At 32.2% G+C, this 13,557-nt stretch overlaps 1 protein-coding gene and 1 long non-coding RNA gene across 6 annotated transcripts in view; one reads left to right on the top strand and one right to left on the bottom strand.

Moving 5' to 3' along the window:
• Positions 1–13,557, top strand: part of Tsp66e (Tetraspanin 66E) — a 112,058-nt gene that overhangs the window by 38,180 nt on the left and 60,321 nt on the right. The window contains exon 1 of one of the 5 annotated variants that reach the window (XM_076320924.1): positions 7,079–7,194. The exons of the other annotated variants lie outside the window; for them this stretch is intronic. The gene's annotated coding sequence lies outside the window, so the exon portion shown is untranslated. Of the gene's footprint in view, positions 1–7,078; positions 7,195–13,557 lie in introns of those variants that run through there. 5 annotated transcript variants of the gene reach the window in all.
• The window catches only part of LOC143151614 (uncharacterized), a 42,556-nt gene continuing 32,863 nt past the window's right edge, over positions 3,865–13,557 (bottom strand). The window contains exon 6 of the long non-coding RNA XR_012993388.1: positions 3,865–3,931. This is a non-coding gene — a long non-coding RNA (uncharacterized LOC143151614). The remainder of the gene's footprint in view (positions 3,932–13,557) is intronic.

The following is a 13,557-nucleotide window of genomic DNA, read 5'->3' as shown; positions in this document are numbered from 1 at the left end:
TATGGTGGGGCCACCTACTTCCAGGGTGGGGTAAGGGCGAAGGCAAGAGGCGCAAGGCCAGTGTGCTCCCCTCCACCGCGGTTAGAGAGGGCCTAATATTGCCCTCCCCAGTCCATTCTCGCCTGTGAGAATATAGAAGACTTCAACCTCGCTTTCCATGAAGACCTTCACCACTTCGCAGAACGGTCGCCGCCTCATAGGACATGGTCCTTTAACTGCAGATGACTCACAATGCCACCTGCTTATGGACTCATTGGAGCAGTATTATGCTGCACCAGGAGGCAACTAAGTCGCCCACCCAAACGTAAGCCCCATGCAGAACCACTAAATGGCCGTGTAGAAGAGGTAAACTCCGCTGCTTGGACCTCACAGGTTAAGGAAGAGCCTTAGGGAATCGATTATCCTCTCCACCCGTGGGCCTATGAGGCCGAAATGTTCCTCAAAATACTAACGGTTGTCGAGGATTAGTCCCTGATATTTCATCTGAGACTTCACCTCAATATTAAATTCACCTACCTAGATTAGGGGCGGGGAGGGGGGGAGGGCGTTTAATCCGTGAACACCATCATCGGCCCGTTGGACAGCTCTATCCCAATCGCCTCCAACGGCCAGCATTAACGTGTCATCAGTGTAACACGTTAGGCTGACGACGTCGAGTTGGCCTTCGGTCTGTAGAATATTGTCATACCCAAGGTTCCATAGCGAGGGTTCTAGCATGAACCCCTGTGGAAACTTGAAATGCACCTCTCTGTGTTCCATCCCGTATCGGCCCAGTTACTGTATCCATCTGCTGCAGAGGTAGTCCTTGATCACTGCCCTTATATAGGTAGCGACTTCATGGTCTTCAAGTCGGTGCTTACTCGCCCCCCCCCCCCCCAGGTAGGGTGTTAAAAGCATTGGCAATGTCCAAAGATGCCGCCAATGCCATCCCATCTCGCAATAGGTGCCTGATGATGCGGGCTGCCAGCACTCTTTCGAAAAGTTTTCCCGCATCGTCGAGAAGATAAATTTTCTGGAGGAGGTCCATTCTGGATACCTTCGAGGAGAAAGGGAATTGCCTTGTCTCCAGGCAGCGGTTGAACAGCCGCTAAGAATGCTCTGAGCCAAGACAGACTCGGGCGATCATACTGTTTCGACTTGGGGCGGTATTTTTGCCCCAAGTCTCCGGATGGCTGCAGCTAGCTTCTCCTCGGTTACCCTTAGCTCGGTGAACCAAGTGTTCGAGTCTGTCGGTGGACGCGGCTCACTCTTTCCCATTATGGACAAGAAGGGCATTGACCACGTTCCTGAGCAGCTGAGAGTTAAGATTCTCGGTGATCGGGGGGTGCCCAGGGCTTGAGTTTGTTCAACACTGTATAGGCGCCTCCATAGATTCTGGTTGAGAATTTGGAGTTCCTTTCAGCATGGCTAGTTTACTGGCGATCTGTAGAGCTCTGCTTGCCGAACGGTGGAATTCATATAGATCGGCTGCTTTCGCGCGCGCACTGTCGTCAGCAGCTCGACGACAGCTTGACGACAGCTGGATGGTGCACGCAAGGTATTGCCGTCAGATCTTAAGTCTGCGATTCCGTCCGACCAGCAATACACGGTCCAGCGAGCAGAGGCTTGCCGCTTGTAGTTCTTTTTGGAGGCTACCCAGCAACTAATAATCTAACCTAGTCCTAACCTTAATTCGATTCTTTATATTATTAGCGTGAGTGTCTTTTTTCCAATAATTTCCAATGAACTTGATCTTTTATGAAGCTCAACAGAAAAAAGTTGAAAGGTATTAAATAAGGAGACCTTAGTAAGAAAGGTATCCTACTCCCTTTTTTTATCCAGTGACCGAAATACATGGTATTTAGTGTTCCTCGAACTTGATGATCCATAGTTTGCTTGTAATTTGTAACTGAAATGTTTTCCAAAAACAGGCCTTAAGATTGTACTATTAAAAAAGAATGGCTTTCACTAAGTGTTCATCTAGTATGCTGCACCAAACATTTCAGGATCATTGACTTTGATCCTGTACAATTCCTCACATGTACAACTGATTGGTGACAGTATGGATTCTCATTAGATCAATAACAGGCACTTTGTGGATTCATTTGGTTTTGAAAGTGGCTATATTAAAAAGAAGTACATAAGAAAAGAAGAAAGGGTTACGGAACATTTTTCGATGAGATTATTGATAAAATCGTAGTTTAGCAGCATAATCGGTATCGGTTAATGCTCTGTGTAAAGAAATCTGTCATGGGTAAAAATGATATCGTTTTAAACGGGAAGATATCCAAGTGACAATGCCAATTTTAATGAGATTTATAGAGATTTTCATGAGATTTTAATGAGATCATTTTATAAGTATCAAAATAATACTTTTTTTTTATCAGCTATTTTCCATTATAAGGAAGTAAAATGGCCAGAAAATTACTTTTTCTGGCTATTTTTCTTGTTAAAGTTTAACCAGTTCTCCTATAATTTTATGTGTGTAAAGTATGGACAAAAATAGGTGATTTTTTAGATGAAAATTGTTCTCCGATTCGCGCAAAAACGTATATTAACAATATTAAAAAAATTAAAAAGTCATCCTGTTATCCTTCTGATAGCTGGAACTTTCATTCCGTAAAAGAATGTCTAAAACATAAATGCTTTTCCCACCAGAAGAATTGAAGTATTACTACATCACTACAATGGAAACAAATCATCGTAACTAAATTAGTAAAACAGAAGTCTACAGAATTTTCAAATTTAGCTGACTTATTATTTATATATTCATATCGAAACCACGCATAACGGAATAAATTTTTGTAACGTGTAGCTAATAATTGGTTACGCATTAACGATAATTTATTAATTGAATCATTAGAATCGAGATTTACATTATTGCTTAATGTTATTACAAAGCCTGATATTTTTCTGGCAAAATTTGTACAAACTTTAAATTCAAAAATATCAAATGTTTGTAACTGTTTATCCTGTTGTGTTATAGCTTGGATGATCTCGCTGTAATCACATCATGAATCTAAAACAGGAACTAAATTTTTTGAAACATTCGGAATGTATGCACGTGATAGTCATGTCCTAAATAATTTCTTCATGAATTTAATTAATTTCGAAGTCTCGATGTGGATATTCAATGCCGTAAACATTCGTTGTTGTACATATGAATCTAATTGTCCACTTGCTTCTTTCAAAATGATGAAAAGGGACGAAATAAAGGTTCCATTAGCTGAGATAGTGGGTTGTACAGTATAGTTGTGAGGAATCGCGGACGAAGATTGAATAAGATTCTACATTTTCAATTGAAAACCACTGGTCAGTATTAAAAATATTAGGTTATCCATGACTGAAAATACTATCTTACATTTTTAATACGAAAATGTCAGCTGCAGCATTTATGTCAGCTAAATTATTACTATAATGATGGGTAATTAATTTAGTGGTTTTTTTGAAAATATATTATGTGTGTTTTTAAATGTACACTATATATTGTGTGTGATTTTAAATATACACTATATTATGTGTGTTCTTAAATTTTCAAAGTCAATAACTAGATGCTTGAAATCTTCGTAAATTAATTAACAACCATGAACTATTACTTGTTATTTTCTTGATTTAATAAATCTAGTCAGTGTCCTATGATTAATAGCTTTCTATTTGTCAAAACGGGATTCACCTTTATTTACTTATTCTGCCTATTTGTATAACTGCCGCGGTTTCTTTAACTTTTTGAAGAGGTCTCTGTAACTTAAACGTTTCTGTTTTCCACTTTACTAAAAAATGACAGCTTTCTGTTTATATTGAAAGTCTATACCTTCTGATTTTTTATCACCTGGATTTACATCTGGCGTGCTTGATGACTCCTTCAACAAATCTGTAGACATGTACGCTTTCTCCACTTTCTCTGAATAACCACGACGAAATTTATCAACTGAAGTTGGCTCATCCGTTAGACCTACGATTAAATTTCATATTTATAAAAATGAATTTGGAAGGAAATATTATTGTTATATAAATAAGTATAAAAAATAAAAATGAAGAAGAATTCAAGCTGAAAATACAAAAATCCTATTTATTAATTTAAAATTTCATGAATCAAAAGAAAATTAGTAATAACTTAGTCCTAAAAGTTGCGTATATCTAATTCAATGCTTCCACTGATGTCTATTTCTTCAGAACAGCAAACAAGTATCGCGTGTAACAGACAAGATGATATAGTATGCGGGACAGTGTAGAGGTAAGATGGGTCCCTAGATCGCTTCACCTGAATCAGAATTCTTGTAGTCACTACGTTTTGGCTCCTGGCGGTCACTATTGACATAGTAGTAGGATCTCTGTATTTATAGAGATTTCGTTCGATTGTTTATTGCCGATACATAAAACAAAATGAATCATTTTTATCTGAATAATAATTGCCGCTTGGCTTTAATTTTCGAAATAGCTGTAAACATTTTTCGAGCTAAAAGAAGACAGTTAGCGATGGATTCTGAGCAGAAATGAAATCATTATAATCATAAAATTGAATACCTCTTGAACCTTTGTTAAAAAATACATTAGGTTAAATTTAAATTGTGAATATTATACAAATAATTTATAATAGACGTGTTTTTCATATTCAAAAAAATTCATATAAATATTTTAAGTGAAAGTTTTAATATTCTATCATGTTATACGTAATTACAGTTTTAATTTGTTCTATTATATTGTATTATTTACATACTTACTTATTTATATATTATGTAAAATATTTTACATATTTATATTCTATTATTGTCTTTAAACCCAAAATGTTACTTCATTATTTCGGTGTTGTCAGTTGCCACCAGTTCTTTTCAGAGCTCCCATATATTTTACAACCTGGATAATTTTAAGTTCAAGGTAAAAACATCATATGACTGTCACTTGTGTTCCAATTGAAGATCTTTCGACTGCAAATTAGTTGAACGCAACTTGGGTTGTAAAAGTTCCTACGACACCTACGACACTTATTCCAACTATCAAAGGGATAACAAACGATTTTTTAATATTTTTAATATTGTCAAAGTGTGTAATAGCTTGTACAGTCTGCGTTCAAATACCCTTTGTTACACAGACTGGAAAACACTTTCTGTCTAAAAATGTATGTTATATGGCAAGAAACAAAAAATTCCAAAAACACATTAACTATTTTTCTCCATACTGTACACACATAAAGTTACAGGAAAATTTATTAAATTTTAACAAGAAAAATGGCTAAAAAAGTAGTTTTTTAAATATATTGTTTAAACAAATTACTTTTTTAGAAATTTATTTGTTGGCCGACATTTAAAAACACTAAATTTGAATACAAATTTTATTCTAGGTTCACTAGACTCTGAGATATTTTCAAAAATCTGTTTTGATCGTCGATTTTGAGGACTGGTTTTACTAATTATAATGGATAATAGTCGATAAAAAAAGTGTTATATTGAAAATGATCTATTCTATAAATCTTATTAAAATTGACATCTGTTACTTAAATATAGTACTATATGCTCCCGTTTAAGACATCATTTTCACTCATATCAGATTTTATTAATCAAGTATTGATTTGTGGATTCATTGGAATTTTTTCGAGCGTTAAAATCTCTGTATCTCGCAATACCTACGCTGGTGGTGATGTAAATATCTTGGCCAAGCATAAAATTTACAATTTTATATCATCACATTATTTGGGTGTTGACGATTTAGAAATCTCTCACGTCGTAGTTTTCATATAATGAGGCGTATAATGAACCATTGTAAATTAAATCGCTTCTGAAAGGATGAATGAGTAATGTTAGTCACAATAATACTGATTTTTTGAAGCAAGTATAAACATTAGTGACGATAAATAATATCCATAGTGTGATTTTAAATTACGTTTACGACTGAATCAATGAAATTAATAATATGAAATATTCCAGTAAAAGAAATTTCGAGACGTTTAATGAAGTAAGTTTTAAGGTTAATCTACCGATCTTAAATGGGCTTGAAAACTAAAGTATTATAGGTAAATAAATTCGTTTCAGCTACACACCTAGCTAAATAAAAACATACAGTTTCGTTTGAAAAAGACAAGGTCACTTGCAAATTTCAGATACACGTCTACTTAGAGAAAATTAGGGACCAAATTAAGCTTATTTGAAATATTTTTTCAAACAACTAATAGTTCAGAAAATAAATGCATGTTAAAGTTCAAATGAGATTCGTTGGAAACAGTATATACTTAAAAAACGACACTGTCGTTGTTGTTTTTTTTTTTTCATTTCTCCTGAAAAATATGTTGCTCTTCAATATTAGGAATTTATATTATTTTATTTCGAATTGTTGAAATAAATATAAGTACAAATGCACTTCTTATATAGTTATTCGTGCAATTGCAGATATTATTATTGGAGCATTTTTTATAATATTTTTTGTCATTTAACGTTGTTCTAAAGGCGGATCAAATTTTTACCCTATATTATCATTTTTAGACAGAATACTTTTAATAATTGTAACTAGCTCTATGTTACCAGCTTTAGCATTAGAAATTTCTCTGTCAATATCGCTGCTGTTGTAATGTTCGTATTCAGGTATATCTTAACTGAAAGATGTTTGAGTAAGTTCGAAATAGTCACTCTTATTAGAATAGTTATAGTCGTTTATCGTATAAACATTCATGCACGCTTGGTTGTATAAAACAGAACCGTTCGATAATATTGAAAGTAGAATAGAAAACGTGTGGAAAACCAAAGAGTCGGAAGAAATCGTGTAACCATCGAGTTAAAGAAGAAGTGCAGAATAAAATAAAGTATAGATTTTATATTTATACGACAAAATTCTTTATTCTTCGTTTTGTTTTTTGTATCTTATAAACATTCTAGAAGCATTTTCATTGTCCCAAATACAAGTATTGTAGGATGCTAGCGAATGGTGTGTGAGAGAGAGAAAGCACGAGAGCAAGCAAAGGCACGACTGGCCCTTCGCGGAGGTCGTAACGGTTCGAGGTGCGACAATAAGTCTAGATGGGTCAGGCGAGTTTTCTGTAACGCTGACATAATGCAAGCCGGCCGAGTATGGTAATGCGTGTGGTCCGGAGAAAATGTGAGGTGTTTGAGATCGACGAGCGGGAGAAGTGTTTCCGAGGCATGAAAGAAGAGCGTTTGAACTGAACTGAAGATGGCGCCAGACTGAGGAATTTTGGGTGAACGTGACCAGATGCATGGAGTGAAAAAGGTTAAGAATTAGAATAAAAGGGGATTACTATATGTGTACAAGAATATAGGGTGCAAGAGAAGTGTCTTTGAGAGCATTTGTTGTTGGACATTAGACGAAACGTGTCATGTCGAGTCGAGAAAAGAGTTACGTAGTTAGCGTCGAGCGTAGTCAGCGTAGTTATGGTTTATAAGTTTTGTTATTATTTCATTCAATATACATATATCCCAATGCTACAAAATTGGTAGCTCATCTAAGGAAATAATTTCTCAGTATCAATAATATTTTCACCTTGAGTCATAATGATCTGAACAATACATACTTACTAATACATTATTACTAATTAAAACATTATTACTAATTTAAAAAAGTATAAATATATACAATGATTGTAAATAGTATTCATACATAGATCAATTTCAAATATAATTTCATGAAACTGTCGTTTATTAACTAGCTTTTTATAAAAAACGTGTTTGTACATATTCTCAGTACAAAACAAATTAGCTATGTACATAACTTGCAAAATTAACAAGGAAAAAGGGAGAATTGATAGAAATATAGAAGTAATAAGTATTCGTATAGTTTATATATTAAACTGTTTACAAGAGATTCTATAACGTAAATACATCATGTTTTTACTTTTTAATTATTATGATCAATATTATCAGTATGTTTGGAAACATTATCAGCATCAAAGTGTTAGTCTATGCTTTGAATGCTGTATAAATTATTGAACATTTTAAAAATAATTTAGACATTAATGTATCTGCTAGTTCTGTGCGAAGTTTTTTACAAAGCAAAGAGTATTATGGCCGCATAATAACGCATATAAAGAAAGAATTGCAATTCGCAAATAATATGATTCACAGTTTCGAGATAACTAATCTAAATAATGAAACAATCTGACGAGTTTCATTGTTTAATCAAACAGAAAGATGAAATTGCTCTGAAGGAATAGTTGCTACGATTCTGGATTTCTCGCTTGAGTGTACTTTGAGCTTGTGTAGTGTACATTATGCAACAAGGATATGGCACATTTGCGGATATGTTATTGCATCATCATCGAAAGTTGTGAAACTCGTTGAACCGTGAACATGAAACGGATTAAATATCGAACAAGTAGTCGTTGAAATGACCAGTTTAGAACAATATTTAGTTTAAAAATGAAAGAAATTTTCCTTCTTATGGTACATTACTTTTATACGTTTTTATGCATAATAAATCTTTGGTTTCTCTCGAGATACTATCAATATTTGAGTAATATGAAGAAAAGAACGAGAATTTGAACAAACATCCGTATAGAACTTTGCAAAACAAAGTACCGCGAAATATGAACTGCACATAACACTCGTATTATTTCAAGTAAGAATCCCACGTATGTAATATATTCGAAACGTAACATAAATACACGTCCGTCTAAATTATACAGTTGTTACACTGCAGATACAAGGATCATGTCGAAGACAATCTAAGAATATATAAAGCCCCGGGTGTTCAAGGTTTATTTGAGTAAATTTTTCTCGTCAGTTAGTTCAATAATAGCACTTACATTCTACTTGTCTTTCTTACATATTACATTGAAATATTAATCTAAAGTACTTTTCGAATATTAAATGACAATCATTCGAAGAAATTTATTCTATCAAATTACTCAGTTTGCAATAAAACTTTTTGCTTATAATGTTAGAAATAATTTAAGTACAAGATATTATCAAAAAATTGTAAGCAATAAGTTGATTATATAATTTGATCATGTATTGATATTTTAAATCTGAGAAAGATGGATTTTACGGATTTTTTTATGCCTACTGTTTGAAATGGTGCGAAGTTAAAACAGAACATTATTAATGTGTTACTTATTTTAAATGAACTGCTCAAAGTATCCGAATAATCATCAATTCGAATAAAATTACCATTCTTTAAAGTATTGTTATGAATAATAGAATAATGAGTTACATTAATTTTTTAAATTGTGTATATCTATTGGGCATTAGAAAAACAGATGCGAAAGAAATATGTTTACAAAACTATTAAAAAAAAATTGACATTTTAACTACTAGATAGTGTAGCCTTGCTCAGAGCAAAATATATATAAAAGCTTAAATTTAACAATAATAAATATTATCAACAAGAATATGAATTAAACGATTGTTCCTTAAAATAATGAGTACAAAAGTAAGATTTACGATGATATATAAATATGTACACTTGTAGGATTAATCTGTACGCACTTCAAGAGTAAATCACCAGTTATGCACCAATCAAGATATCTGTTGAGAAGAAAGATGAGTCTGTTGGTGCAGAGTTACTTTTCCTTAAAGCAGGAAGGAATTAATGTTTATGTGTGCAATTTTTTGTTAGGCATTTTGTTAGGCTTGTACAGTAATACAAACATCCTTTGATTTGTACAGTTTGGAAAGTGTGAGCCAAAAAATATAGGCGATTATTATATAAATGTAAAATAAGTTACTAATTACACGATATATATCGAGAAAGTTGGTTCAAGTACATAATATTTAAACGTTTTTGGTCAGTTTTGTACGTTCGTTTCAGAAAAAAGATCATTTTTAAATTATATAAAAATAATAAAAAGGGAGAACAAAACTAAAAACAACTTACATCACTGTAATATATGTCACACTAGAGATTAAAACAAGTATATTTATTATGTACTTTAACGATGATGATGTTAAGATTAATTACTAATTAATAATTAGCTTAAATAATGGTATGTTTTGTTAGTCTGCACATGCATTGCCATGTTCAATGTATGCGTTAATCATTTATACACAGAATAATTTGCTTACGATTTAGGTACTACCGTTGATTCGATAAGTTGCTCGTAATGAAAAATGAATACAATTCAATATGCGTAATAATTATTAATATTTTAACAATTATTTATAGCTAAAAGAACTAATTTGTATTTATTAAAAATAATATAACTTCGTTTCTATTCACTTCTATCTAGATAAACTCTATATAATTACAATTTACACAAAAACAAGTCATGTTAGTATTAAAACAAGTATAACTTTTGTTTCTTGAAAGAATAACTTATTCCCTCGAATAATACAAAAATCGCGACGCTGACTATGTCGTATAGTGGTTCAAAACGGAAAAATAATTTTTTTACTGCAAAGGAAGGAGTTCTTTTTAATAGAATTTCATAGTAGGATAGTTGACGTATCAAAACCCATTAAAATTTTCGAAAAATATCTTAAACTTATATGAAAAATATAATGTTGAATATGAAGTAGAAAATAGACGCTACTTTTAACAGGAGACATAATATTAAGATTACAAGTAACTGACAAAATGTAATAAAGAAAGATTATAATAATTTATTTGTATACATATAAAGGAAATGTGTAACATACATTAAATCACTAATCTTATTATTGTTTTCAGTTGAATGCAAATTTAACAAAAATGAATTTTTACTTGATTCTAATTAGGTGTAACTTCTTTGCACATTTAGCAACTAGCGCATCATCAAATGTCAGATTTGATTCCGATTGTTCAGTAAATCTTAAAGAACATATCTGAAAAGGTTCCAGGTGCATAAACTTGCGGGTTTGGTGGTAGGATTATTTTTCCTAACAGTTGTCACAATTAACGCTTCAACAGTACGGATGATTAACCATACTAACACACATTTATTTAACTTTGTAACTGTTACTATTAATTTAAATAACTAAAAAACGAATACTTTTTTTCTCAGAGTTAACAACTAGTTTTAGTGTTTCCTTAGTCTACCATAAACCTCTTAAGATTCCCAATTGATTCATCCAAACTATGATTTAATTTTGGATCCATCATTTTGTTTTTATTGAATATTTATTATGTTTATGAATTCTGACTACTGATTCGTAATAAATAAATTCGATAGTGTAAAAAAAAATGTAAAAGTTATGTTTATTTTAATTTTTGGTATGACTTGTTTTTATAAATTGTAAGTACATAGAATTTATTTAGACAGAAATGAGTATAAGCGATGTTATATTATTTTTACGCATATATACGTACATATATTACGCATATTCATTTTTTCAATATGAGAAATTTATCGAATCAGTGATAGCATCTGAAGAACAGGAACGAAATCATTCTGTTTCTTAATAGCTAACATTTTGATTAGAAGACTACGCCAATGCCGTAGTATTCCCTTTCATTCGGTCTCGTTGCAAGTCGTCGGTGATTTCCGTCTCAGTCTTCGGTCAACAATTCTTGCTGATGATCGTAGAAACGGTAATGGACTACGACAGAAGTGGGGATGTCAACACGCTGTACCTTCTTTTCGTGGCCGAGTGATACGTCCATAACAACATTCCTTGCATGTTTAATCATATAAACTTTTGATTTCACATTTTATAAGTATGGAAAACTCCTACAACTTCTAATAAAATCTTCCGAAAATGTTTGATTATCTTCAAGTCTCGTTTTCAATTTGAATAAATACTACGTGCAACACTGGTCTTTAGACTACAATGGATTCTTCAACGTAATTGCTTCGATATCATGTGTCTTTCGACGCACGGTTTTCTTTGCAAATGGATAGCCACTGATGAAAACAATGTATAATAGTATATATCGATGATTTCGACGAGGCAGTCGCCTCGATCTTCGTAGCGGGAAACCAACATTCATTCAGATATACTTTTCAATTCGCTTGTGTCGCGTTTTATTTATGGTGGAAGTTGTCATTGCCTTAAATAAGCAGCCCGATTGTATAAAAATCGGTTCCTTAATCGTAAATGTCCATTTTTACCGTTTATACAAATTTAATTAAAACATTTCACGAAACTGGTAACGTTGATATGAGACACCTGTGAATTAAAGAGTGTAATAAATGAAAGAAATGCAATTAATGATTTTGCTACAATAAACGCAAACCCTTATACAAGTACTAGATAAATCGTTCGAGAAAATGCTGTTATTATCATATTGCTTTATAAAAAGCTTCACAGGAAAGATTGTAAGAACCATGAAAATTTCTGTTTGTTTTAGTAAAGTATTATTTACCGATGAAGTTACCTCCACAAATTGTGGTCAAATAAATTAAAAAAATATGCATTATTGGAGTGAAAATAATCCTCGATGATTACAACAAATTTATAAACAAAGACTCTAGAGTATAATTGTCTGGTGTGGAATTCTTGATAGTAAAATAATTGAACCGCACTTTATTTCCGATAAATTAAGTGCAACGAGATATAATATTATAATTCTATTATCTTGTCAAAACTTTTAGAAAACACTTCTTGAGAAGTATGTACATAACTCTGTCTCGCACATTCTTCACTTGATGCAACAGAATTTTTGAATATTAAATATCTAAATCGTTGAATTAGATATAACGGTTAATATCGTTAGTAGTGTATTCGTCTGATCTTACTGTATTTGATTTCTTGTTGAAGAATGTATAATTAGGTCTTGTGCAAATATATTATCAGAAGTGATGGATAGAGTCGTTCGAAATCTTGCAGGACGATCACGCGTATGTATTGATATTGAAGGTCATCATTTTTAACATTTAATTTAATTCAAATAAGGTAATTACGTCTGTGATTAAATCTGAATTTCTCAGTTCAAAGTTATTTCAAGGTCATAGTATGCTAGATCGTCAAATTCGTATTGACGATATACTATAATAAAAATATATATAATTTTATTTAAAAAAAGTACTGATGTATTTGAAATTGTATACAAAAATGATCTTGACAATATTTGTTCTATTACTGAGGACATTTCGTCAAAGCGAAATTTTATCTTGAGAAGTTTTTTAATAAAAGGATGAATAATGGAATTATTTCAAAGTTCTATTTCTCGCGATTCACTTTGTATATTAATTTAGTGTAGGAAATGTTAAGCAATACCGTAATTGACAAGGTATTTGACTTGTCATTTGAGAAGCGGTGGTGTAAAAAGTGTACTAAAATTACTTTTATGTATATTTTGGGAAAAAAGATTTAAAAAATTTCTGTTGAGACATTTGTAAATAAATATTGATTATTGTGATATGGTTAGGAAATGAAAAAGTATTTAATGAATGTAAATAAAAAGACGACAAATCTAAGGTTAGCTCGAACCTACGTATAGTATGTTCGAAAAATTGATCACGCCTTAACAGTTGCAAATTTTACCGCTTTGCAATAAATGTTCCCATAAAACGTTTGGTGTGGAAGGACACTTTATGTGGTATCAATGGTTGCTTTTTGGATAGTTTCAAGGCAGGAAGGGGGGATTTCAAGGTCAAATTGATTGATTCGAATAAACAAATATATAACTCTATTTAAAAAAATTAATTCGCTCATACTCACACACACACACAATTTCATATACTTATATATATTATAATATGTAAATACAAATAAAGGT

The sequence above is a fragment of the Ptiloglossa arizonensis genome, chromosome 9 (assembly GCF_051014685.1).
Source record: "Ptiloglossa arizonensis isolate GNS036 chromosome 9, iyPtiAriz1_principal, whole genome shotgun sequence".
Classification (NCBI taxonomy): Eukaryota; Metazoa; Arthropoda; class Insecta; order Hymenoptera; family Colletidae; genus Ptiloglossa; species Ptiloglossa arizonensis.
This window is presented reverse-complemented; position numbering and strand designations above follow the sequence as displayed.